Source organism: Hemitrygon akajei, chromosome 9 (assembly GCF_048418815.1).
Source record: "Hemitrygon akajei chromosome 9, sHemAka1.3, whole genome shotgun sequence".
NCBI classification, from domain to species: Eukaryota; Metazoa; Chordata; class Chondrichthyes; order Myliobatiformes; family Dasyatidae; genus Hemitrygon; species Hemitrygon akajei.
The window spans coordinates 52,886,795-52,899,491 of NC_133132.1; positions in this window are offsets into that span (position 1 = coordinate 52,886,795).

Genomic DNA, 12,697 nt, shown 5'->3' on the forward strand with positions numbered 1-12,697 from the left:
AATGATCTGGCCTCCACAAATTTCCAGGGTGGAGAATTCCAGAGATCTCTGAGAAGTAACTCCCGTGTACCTCAGTTTGAAATGACCACACCCTTACCTTGTAACTAGTCCCCTTGTTTGAAACTCTCCCACTAGTGGAGACCTCGCAACGTTCACCATGTCATGCCTCCTTAGCATCTTTTATACCTTAGTAGGGACACCAGGCTGCACAGTTTGTGACAGAACATAACGTAAGAAATAGGAGCAGGAATAGGCCATCTGGCCCATCGAGCTTGACCTGCCATTCAGTAAGATCATGGCTGATCTGGCAATGGACTCATCTCCACCTACCTGCCCTTTCCCCATAACCCTTAATTCCCCTACTATGCAAAAATCTATTCAAACTTGTCTTAAGTATATTTACTGAGGTAGCCTCCACTGTTTCATTGGGCAGAAATTCCACAGATTCAGCACTTGGTTGTGTTACGACCACCGTAACTGGGTGTCTTACCAGCAAAGATAGAAGTGTCCGTTGGAGTCTGGTGATACTATTTTCAACAGTATTTATTAGCAAAAATATACAAAATAATATCAATGCGAATATACAGAGAATATACGTTAGCGATACTAAACCTAAAAGTGCGGGTATAATAATAATCACTAATGAAACAAGCTCTATCGTTGTCTAGGGGATAATGAATTGTCAGATGGAAATATAAATTTCAGTTCAGTTCATGCAGGCTGCGGTAGTTGTTTGTCGATGTGTTGCAATTGTTGGAGAGAGAGAGAGCGAGAGAGAGAAAACGTGTGAACAGTAACAGCTATTATCTTGCCAACCTTCCTTTACGATTTTGATCCGTTGATGCGTTGTTGTTGTGGCCATTCACGTATGACCCCTCCATCCTTTAGCTAGACCGTTCTTCCGTGGTGGGCTCGTCACCCAGGCAAGGGTGGACACACACACAAGTCCCCACTGGTCTCGCTACAAAACACCGTGAGTTAAAATTTACTGACCCTTCGTTCGGTCTCTGATCTCCCACCCTGTCTTGTGGGGGTTCTGATGCTCACTAGCGTTTCTCCTGGTGCGTCTGAGGGGTGTCACCCCAGACCTCAATTTTATCCCCACTCACGGGGTCTCAGGTGTCAATCAGGTTTGAATGACTTAACCCATCAAACCAGCCCACTCTGGCTGTCCCCTGAGGGATTTCAATGAATAGAACAGTACCAAGTAAACAATCCTTCTCCAAAAGACAATAGCAGTAATCAATGGTTCTGCTCCTCTTTTGTTAGTAGGAGCCGCTCCACCTTAGCTGTGTCTCTCTCTCATTCTCTTTCATGAGCTGTTATCAATAACAACTGCCCTGGCAGATTTCCTTTTGTCTCTCTTACTTCCTTGTTAGCAGCATCGAAATAGTAGCGATTTGCAATTCTCCAAAAAGGGGGGGGGGCATGGGCCACTCTGCACCCTTCTGCCCATCAGAGTTGTTCATCCTTCGTAACACTGGGAAAAGCAGTTCCTCCTCAACTCTGTCCTATATCTACTCCCCAAATCTTGAGGCTATGTCCCCTAGTTCTAGTCTCACCCACCAGTGGAAAAACTTTCCTGCCTCTATCTTATCTATCCCTTTCATAATTTTGTATGTTTCTATAAGATCCCCTCTCATTCTTCTGAATTCCAGTGAGTACAGTCCCGGGCGACTCAATCTCTCTTCATAGTCTAACCCTTCCATCTCTGAAATCAACCTGGTTAACCTCCTCTGCACCGCCTCCAAAGCCAGTATAACCTTCCACAAGTAAGGAGACCAGAACTGCACACGGTACACCAGGTGCGGGGTCACCAGTACCCTGTACAGTTGCAGTATAACCTCCCTGCTCTTCAATTCAATCTCTCTAGCAATGAAGGCCAACATACCATTTGCCTTCCTGATAGCCTGCTGCACCTGCAAACCAACCTTCAGCGATTCATGCACAAGCACTCCTGAGTCCCTTTACACAGCAGCATGCTGCAATTTTTTACCATTTAATTAATAATCAAGGTGAATAATGCTCCCGACCTTTGCTGAAAATGAAGAAAAAATATGCATCAGTAATAAAATGGATACTTATAAAGTAGTAAAGACTCTCACTCAATGACCAAGGAACTGATTGTAGACTTCAGGAGAGGAAACCAGAGGTCCATGAACCAGTACTCATCAGAGGATCAGAGGTGGAGCGGGTCAGAAACTTTAACTTCCTGGATGTCACCATCTCAGAGGACCTGTCCTAGACCCATCATATAAATATAACTGCAAAAAAAAATGGCAGTGTCTCTGTTTCCTCAGGAGTCCGCAGAGGTTTGGCATGTCATCGAAAACCTTGGCAAACTTCTATAGACATGTGGTGGAAAGTGTGCTGACTGGCTGCATTACGACCTGGTATGGGAACACCAATGCCCTTGAGTGGAAAATCCTACAAAAGATAGTGGATTCTGCCCAGTACATCACACTAAATTCTCCCAGTGGTGAGCGTATCAAATCGCCTCTGATAACCAAGCTCATCTCCTAGCCTTGATGTGTGGTTTAGTTACTAAGCCCATCAGAACCATTTCTACTGACAGGACAAGGGCCAAAGCTGGGTTGTTGGCAACTTAAAACCAGTTGCTTCAGACAGACAGGGCTCATCAGTCGTGTTTGGCAGCTTATCTAGGAGAAGGAAAACTCTGATCTCAAACCACCGCTGCCTCACGGCTACACCCACTCGTGGGGAAGGTTTCAGGAGTAAACCCCGAGGAAAAATCCGGAGCTGGAGTCCCTGAGGCAGTCTTACGTTGAGTTCAACGATGACTGGCGACTCCTGTAATGCTGCTGGTGCCAAACCGTATCAGTCTCTGCCGTTCCTTTGGATTTATCAGCTGTGGGGAGATGGGGAGCCTGCTACATGGGCAACAGCTTGCACTCCATTATTGTACTGCCCTGTCCTGCGTATCATGTACACGGCTGGGATGAAATATTGATGGTCGACCCCAACCAATGGTTGATGATCACTCCCTCCATCACTGCACACTGTGTCAGCTGTGTGCACCATCTAAAACAATTCCCCACAGCAACTTATCAAGGCTTTTTCAACAATGCTTTCCAAATCTACAGGATCTCCAGTCCAGAATGTTCCCTGCATGGAAATATCACTACTTGCAGTCTTCATTCCAAGCTGCTGAGTTAGAACTGATGCATGACTGTACTGATAGATCCATGTCCAACCAAATCATCAAATCTTCTTTGGTACAATAGAGTTTGGCCTTATCAACAATGACCACAAGATGGCGTACAGAGAAGAGATAGAGCGGCTGGTAGTATAGTCCGAGCACAACAACTTGAATCTCAATGTGGACAAGGCTAAAGAGATTTAAAAAAAATTAGCACCTTTAGGAAGGTGCAGGCTAACCCCCCCCCCTCCCCACTTCTCACTACAGATAAATGACTCCTCTGTTGAGAGAGTTAGGAGCACCAAGTTTCTGCAGGCGCATCTAACAGATGATCTCACCCCTCAACACCACCTCTTTGATCAAGAAGCACAGTAGTGTCTCCACTTTCTGAGGAGTTTGAGGCAAGTGAAGCAGCCCCTCTCCCCTCCATTCCAACCAATGTTTACAGGAACACCATTGAGAGTGTCTTGACCAGGTGGATAACCGTCTGGTGCAGGAATTGTAAGGAACCTGACTGCAAGACACTACAAAGGATTATGAGCTCTGCTAAGAGGATCATCGAGGTTTCTCTGAGATACTTACCAGGAGTGCTGCGTACACAGGGCCCCTAGCATTGTCAATGATCCCTCCCATCCATCCAGCTATCTCTTTGACCTTCTACCTTTATGCAGGAGGTATGGTAGCATTAGGCCAAGGACTGTTAGGATGGGAAACTGCTTCTTTCCCCAGGCCGTGAGACTACTGAACTCCCTGTCAACACCCAGGTCTCACTATGTATGAATCGGCAGTAGTGCTATACTGTTTACTTTTTGCAATGTACCTTATTACTTGTTAATTCTTTTGTGGTAATATTACTTTATGTGTTGAGTATGAATTATATGTTCTGCACTTTGCACCTTGGTCCAGAGTAACATTGTTTTGTTTAGTGGTATACAACTATGACAACAAACTTGAACTTGTACTATTTTGACATTCCTTAGCTTTGCTGGATGTAAATCTTGACACTCTTTCTTTAACAAACTGCACAGAGGCAGCACTGTCACCACAGGGTCCAAGAAAACAATTCACACTCCATCTTGTCAGTGCTCACTTTAGGATGGATGTTGATTCAGGTCTTGTCAATCACTTACATTTTATGTGTGAATAAAAGACAGGGGCAGCAAAGATTATGCCTGATACCACAGTTCTGAATTACGAAGGAACTGGGTTTATCAGCTTTGCAAGGAGACTTTTGACATCTGTTTGGGTAAATGGGAGTCAGGAGTTATGGATAGGGAATTGATTTGTGGCAACTTCAATGATTTAATGAAGAAAAATATTCCTAGATCTTGTGAGAAATTATTGGAAAGAAATGGCCTTCTAGTTGACAAACTTAATATTAAAAGAATACCCAGATAAAGTGATTGAGGATTTTAAGGATGGTCTTAAAGGAAATTAAGTGTTCAAAGTTCAGAGTTCAAAATAAATTTATCATCAAAGTACATATATGCACCATGTACTATCCTGAGATTCATTTTCTCAAAGGCATTCACAGTAAGTACAAAGTAACACAAATGAATCAATAAAAAATGGCCTACAACAAAGACGGACGAATAACCAATGTGCAAAGGATAACAGATCGTGTAGAGGCAGAGATCTTTATAAACAGAACACCAGCTTGCGAGGTCTAGCCCTTGCCCTTTGGAATGCAGAGTAACCTATGAAAGGATAAAAATATAAACTGGGTGTGCCTGGAATAACAAAGGATAGGGGTGTGCAAAACAGCTGAGCGCTAGCTATTCTTATTGGAATAGGACCTTATTTTTAATCCAATGTTTTGTTTCTTTAAAAGTATTTCGGACAAAAATAACGAGTAGCTTGAATGTCTTGCCCTAATGTTACGTTGTGTAACATTATGCAATTGTTCATAATTGAACATTGTGTATTGGTTCCTGAACCATTTGGCACAACCCTAACCACTAGAGTCTAGCAACACTATGACCACTTTAATAGCTTTGCACTAAAATGAAGTTGTTTTTTGTTTTGTTTTAACATTAAAAACATCAATTGTTTATTTTCAAGGTGATTTGATTGAATACGTGGGAAACAGCAGTTCCAGTAATTTTGCCCAATGTTGAACGGATGTTTGTTATATTGTTTCTCTTAATACTGGTTTTATGGCTATCATGCATGTGAGTTGCGCTTTTGTACTGCTGGGCATTGCTTGCACTGGCTGGTAACTTGATTTTATTTATTGTTTATTTATTTTATTTGTTGTTTTATAGCATTGAGTACGAGAGTTGCAAACTCATTTTCGCTGTATTGGTGCATGACAAATTGTACTACGCAATGACAATAAAGATATTTCATTTCATTCATTTCACATTTACATTGAAATTGGAGAAGCATTAGTGCAGTATTTATGCAACACCACCAGATGTCAGGATTCGTCCGTGAATTCTGAACCACCCAAACATTTTACCTACTTAGGATACTGGGGAAGGAAGCCAGAGGATTACATTTTGTTGTGCGAGTGGAACAATGCTCCAAAGTTGCAGCATTATGGAAGATAAACTGTACCAATACAACAAAACAAGCAATAAAGCCTTTGAAAGTTTTGTCTAACTTTGAGTTTCTATAACTTTGAATCAGGAACAAGACAATATAAAATGAGCTATCATTCCAGTAATTGCCTGCCCCTCTCCTTCACCATTCCCCATTCCCGTTTCCATCTCTCACCTTATCTGCTCATCACTTTCCTCTGGTGCTCCTCCCTTTCTTTCCAGCAAAATTACTGGAACTGCTGTTTCCCACGTATTCAATCAAATCACCTTGAAAATAAACAATTGATGTTTTTAATGTTAAAACAAAACAAAAAACAACTTCATTTTAGTGCAAAGCAATTAAAGTGGTCATAGTGTTGCTAAACTCTAGAAAGGTCTTCTGTCCTCTCCTATCAGAGTCCCCCTTCTCCAGCCCGTTATCTCTTTCACTAATTAACTTCCCAGCTCTTTATCTTACCCCATCCCACTCTCCTGGTTTCACATATCACCTACCACATTGTATTCTTCCTCCCCTCTGCCACCTTCTTACTCAGACTTCTCTCTTCCTTTCCAGTCCTGATGAAGGGTCTCAGCCTGAAACGTCGACTTTATACCTTTCCATAGATGCTGCCTGACCTGCTGAGTTCCTCCAGCATTCATCACTTTAGTTGTTTTCACTATTCCTTAGTGAAAACAAATAAAATAGAATGGTCTATTTCGAACATGTAGGGACATGTTCTGCACAACTTTGTGGGCCGAAGGGCCTGTATTGTGCTATAGATTTTCTATGTTTCTATGGTCTTCTCTCTTCTACGAAGCACGCTGGATCTTTTTTTTTAAACGTGTATCAATTTTCAGATCTTGGTGTCATCTTCATTATTGTTCACATCCAGCTAATTACTTGCTAAGCAGCTTATGGGCAGCAGAGTCACCAGGTCTGTTTGGGACTAGAGTCACACAAATAGTAGACTGGCCTCAGATGGCAGTTTCCTTTGCTGAGGACCATTAATGAACCATTTTGAGTTTTAATTGTGTGCATGATCAAATACCTTCCTGTTTTTATGTTTTTTAAATTCTTCCACAATTGTTAAGGATTTTGAACTCTTATCACCAAACCTTCCTCAGGGATTAATACTCAGCTTAAAAACAGGAATAGTGATGGATATGTTTTTTCTGTCTTTGCAACTTTCAGAATACATGGACCCTTCCGTTTTGTAACCTCCTCTATGAAGCTAGTATCAGATTTGAATCTTGCGTGCAAAGTGCTGCGAACACTCCATTCCTTTCTCATAATAATGATCAAAGGTGAAGGCTAGACAATGACTAGAGACTACTCTTCTCTGTGATATAGACTTCAGCCTCAACTTTGCTTTTCGGCCCAAATCTCTACCCCTGGCTTCTAAATATCCATCTAAAATCTTATAAAAACTTCTTCATTCTTTATCCATATTCCATTCAACTTTACTACTACCTTTGCATGTCAAATCAAGTCACATTTTATTGTCATTTTGACCATAACTGCTGGTATAGTACACAGTAAAAACGAGACAGCGTTTTTCAGGACCATGATGCTACATGAAACAATACAAAAACTACACTGAAGTGTGTAAAACAGCACAAAAACTACACTAGACTACAGACCTACCCAGGACTACATAAAGTGCACAAAACAGTGCAGGCATTACAATAAATAATAAACAAGACAATAGGCACAGTAGAGGGCAGTAAGTTGGTGTCAGTCCAGACACTGGGTATTGAGGAGTCTGATGGCTTGGGGGAAGAAACTGCTACATAGTCTGATCGTGAGAGCCCGAATGCTTCGGTGCCTTTTCCCAGATGGCAGGAGGGAGAAGAGTTGGTATGAGCGGTGCGTGGGATCCTTCATAATACTGTTTACGAATAATGACATTGGGAGTGGCCCCTTACTTGGTCAAGACTTATGTAAAGTTCTCATTTAATATATTAGTACTTGTCTACATTCACGAGGATATCCTTTACAATTTCTAATAGAACACACCTAACCTTTGCCTACCATAGTGTTTTAAAAAAACATGTTCCCTGTTACCTTACTTACTAATCATTGCTCCCATGTTTTCTTGATGCTCATTTCCTTTGGAGCCTTGAGTAAGTTCAGCAAATGAGCATCCACAATTCACTGAATTTGTTCATTCTGAAGATTCACAGCTTTCTGAGTGAGGAAGTTCCTGCTAACCTCAATCCTAAATACCCGATCCTTATTCTGGAGGCTGCACCCCCTCCTATTTCTAGGTGCAGACTGTTATGGTACTAAAATCTTGTTAGTAGATTGACATTCTTTGTCAAAAAAAAGGAATCCCGTAAGATATAGGAACAGAATTAGGCCATTTGGCCAATCAATTCTGCTCTGTCATTTCATCAAGGCCGATTCATTTCCCCCTCAGCCTCAGTCTCCTGCCTTCTCTCTGTTTCCCTTCAATCCCTGACCAGTCAGGAATCTTAAATACACTCAATGACTGGGCCACCACAATCACCTGTGGTGATGAATTCCACAGATTCACCATTCTCTGACTAAAGAAATTCCTCCTCATCTCTGTTCTAAATGGACGTCCCTCTATTCTGAGGCTGTGCCCTCTGGTCCAAGACTCCCCCATCATAGGAAGCTTCCTCTTCACATCCACACTTATCGGGGAAGATGGGGCGATAAGTTATCTTCAAATGGAATATGAAAATCTTTTGAATCTTCCTTCATTTCTCTGCTAAGGCTAATGATTTTAATGAACAGCAATTCACCTTTTTCTGAAAAGGAAAAGAAAATTCCTATCCAATTGTGAGGAGTTAGATAGGTACTTTAATAGCAGAAGAGCAAGTTATAGCAAGAACAGTTGTAAATTTTCGAGGAAGCCATCCAGCCCAGGTGTTTTATCCAGATGCATACTTGTACTTTGTTTCCTCTATTAGAAACCTTGATCCAAAACTATTTTGTCTACTTTGGAAATGCGGGTAACGAAAAGCTTGCCAAAAACCACTCCTTATCCTGGGCTGAATTCCAAGACTCCAAGCTATAAAGTTCACCGTATTCTTTAGTGTTTTAGCTTCTGTGGGGTTCCAGAAAGTCGAAATGAGTGGCAAAGAAAGTGGGAGAGCAAAGATTAAAATGTAATGCAACAGGGGATGCAAACTTTTAAAAAACATAATGGCAGGCCAAGATAGGGTGTGCCCTATTAGACATCGTGAAGGCTATCCTCTTGTGAAGGCAGGCAATGTGTAAAGTGAGCTCTTTGCAAATGTCTTTACCAGATGGGAGGATACTGTCAATGTCATATTAAAGGTGAATGTGATTAGATTAAAGAGTTGAACAGCATTCAAAGTAGGAATGTCATGTGATAGGATGCATCTGTGGTTTAAGGTAAAGAAAGAATGGGGAAACACCAGCCATAATCTTTTAATCCTGTCTATATTTTGTAATGGCGTGAGAGGAGGACCTCCCCGTATGCAAACTGGTGTCTATGGAAAAGATGCTCTGGTGTTAAAAGTGCAGGTAAAAACAGTATAATCAATTGTTAATTATAACGTTGAAACAAATGGCTCATTTATTGACAGGCAGGTACAGATTTGTTGAAGGTGAGTTAAGTCAGGGGAACGAAGGGTGAATAGGAAGCACAGAAAGGAGATGTGTAGTCGATATGGACTTCCAATAGATGGTAGCCATATCACAGCATAGGTGTACTATCAGGTTAAAGGGACAATGAGAGTGTTTTGAAGTTTCAAAGTACATTTATTTTCAAAGAATGTAGAAATTGCACAACCTTGAGAAAGGGGGAAAACACAACGTTCATAAGTCCTTAGGTTGGAACTCCGCAGCAACCCGGAGTAGGCCCAAAGCTCCAGTATCAGTCTATCATATTAGCGGGCATGGAGTGGGCAGTCTTCATAGCCTCAGCACCATAGAGTGAGCACAAATATGGCTTATGGGTAGAAAACTGTGACAATAATGCAAAGTTACATTCATATTGGTGAATGTAGGATATAATGGAGGATTATAAGGATATCTTCAAAGCGATTATTATGGGGATCACTGCTCTTCTAGATATTATGTGGTAATGGCTTGAATACGGAACATAATCTCAACCTTGGCAGGTGGCATAAAGCTTGGAAATGAAGTATATATCCAGGAGCATCAGGAAGGCATAAGATAGTGAATTGTTAAAGGAAGTGCAGAAATAGAGTAGCTTGGTTATTTGCATATAAATCTTTTAAAATGGCTGACCAAGGCTATTGATGAAGTACAGTTTCAGCTTCAGTTACATGTTAACAAAATGGAGTACCAAAAGAAAGAGATTATATTAATTCTTCTGTGGAATCTGGGCAGAGCAGATGAGCATGTAGATGGAGGAATATGCAGGAGGGAGGACTTTAGGCTTCTGGGGCAATGGGTTGCATCTCAACAGTGCTGAGATAAATATTCTTGCTGGCAGTTTTGCTAGTATTCTTGGAGAAGTTTTAACTACCTTATTAGAAGAATCTTCTTCATCTGCATCTTCACCTTGGAATCTGAATGAATACGCCATATTTGTCACTGACTTCAGAAAGACCTGTGTGGATGAATGTGTGTCTTGGAGAACCTACTGGACATGCCCAAACCCATAGCCTAGAAGTTGGGGATCCCTGAATAGATGCCAGTTTCTTGAGGCAGCGACTCCTGTAGATGCTGTTAGAGGTAGGGAGGGCTCAACTGTCTTCAGCCTCTTGCGTTCCTGTGCATTGGAAATGGCATTTCATTCCATGATGTAACTAGTCAGGATATTTTCAACAGTGCACCTGTAGAAATCTGTAGGAGATCAGCAGTCTGCTGAGGGCTACATAAGTGACGTTCAAGGCTGATGATCTGGAACTCTATAAGTCCAGGTGTGACCAATGGAAGGGTTTTAAGAGTAAAAAAGCAATACCAATTGAACTTAGAGATGAACTGGATGCATGTCAGCTCTGGCAAGGTTTGAAGGTCCTGCAATGTGAAATCTAACATCATGAATGGTTGTGATGGTTCACTCCCAGGTGAGCTCAATGCCTTTTATGCACACTTTGAAAGGGAGAATAACACTACACCTGTGTGAAACCCTGCAGCATCTGGCGACCTTGTAATCTCTGTCTCAGAGGCTGGCGTCAGAGCATCTTATAAGAGGGTGAACCATCACAAGGTGTCAGGCCTGATTTTGTACCTGGTAGGGCAATGAAAACCTGTGATGGCAATTGCTGTGTATTTAATATGTCAGTATTATTTGAGTATTATTGTAAATATATTGTTTGATTAAGTATTATTTGTTGTTTACATAATTCATTGCACGTTATATGTAAAACTACGTGAATGGCATACGTTATCATTCCACTACATCATATGTGTGTGCCTCACTAAACGTAAAAAAAACAAAACTAAGGCATGTATTTCTGGCTTTGTGTTTTCTTTCAATTAGTTTTATGTTTTGGAGTTACAAAACATTACAGTGGCAGTGATGAAGTTTTATAACAAGCCCAAGATGATTACCTACCTGTTAAAGCCCATCAAGATGGTTAAAAAAAGCAGCACAGTTTGTGTTTCTTCGGGAAGAGACAGAAACGGGTGAGTTAAACGAAAGGTAGAAAATGAACAAACTCACAGTTCATAAACAGTGAGTGCCAGATGATATTAATCATAATTTTTTTTTTTAAAAAGCAGAAATGGATGGCTGCATTGGAAAGATAGAAGCATTTGATTGCACAAAAGATAACTGGATAGTATATAATGAGTGAATTGAGTAGTATTTTGAAGCAAATGAAAAGTGAGTGCCTGTTTTGCTGAGTGCTTTGGGTTTAAAAGCATACAGCTTGCATATAAGTTTGGCTGTTCCAACCGAACTATCTGAAATGAGCTTTGCTGATATTGTGAAAGTAATGCGGGAGCATTTAGAACTAAAACCATTGTTGATTGCAGAATGCTTTGGGTTTCATAAGTGAAACCAAAAGGAAGGGGAGTCCATTTTAGCATATGTGGCTGAATTGAAGAAGTTGTCTGTGCATTGTCAGTTCACTGATTGGCTTAATGATGCACTCAGATATCACTTAGTTATTGCAATTTTTCAAGAAAACATTCAAACACAGCTCCTAACTGAAGCACAACCTATATTTAAAGGAGCAGTTGGAATGGTTGTCTCAATAGAAACAGCAGTCAGGAATGAAAGCGAGTGTGAACACAATTGCAATGTCCAACTGGCCGAACAAATTGTGATACTACTCTAACAGGGGCTCACGTGCACCAAAACAGAGCAGGATTAAATGTGAAACTTGCCAAAAATGTAACAAAGTAGGACACATACAAAGAGCATATCAGGCAGACGAAAATAGATGGACTGCACAGGGAAGAGAAAAAGCTAAAAAGTCAAGTTGAAGTTTCAGAATGAGCACTAATCTGCACACTGTTGATGAAAAATCAGATAATGATGGAGTGATGCAGGACTGAGTAGCTTTGAGATTTACAATGTGAAAACTAACAATAGACAAGCAATATGGCTTACAGCGGAAGTGAATGGCAAATTAATTAAAAAGGACTTGGTCACTGGCTTGACTGTTTCAAACATTCACAAATTGAGTTTGAACAGTATTTCAAAAATACTGAACTGAAGCCTATAGATTTCTAACATAAAACTTATACTAGAGAAATGTTAACTCCTGTGGGAATGACATTTGTAATAAGTAACATGAAATACAATAATCAACAAGCCACATTGGACTTGTATGTGGTAAAAATAGGAGGGCCAGCATTATGGGGACATGATTAGCTGAGATCAAGGAATTGATTGTGGACTTCAGGAAGGGGAAGTTGAGGGAACATCGAAGGGCCAGCAGTGGAAAGGGAGAGCAGTTTCAAGTTTCTGGGTGTTAGCATCTCTGACAATCTATCCTGGGCCCAACATGTTGATGCACTTATGAAGAAGGCACGTCAGCAGCTATATTTCATTAGGAGTTTGAGGAGGTTTGTTATGTCACCAAAGACTCTAGCAAGTTT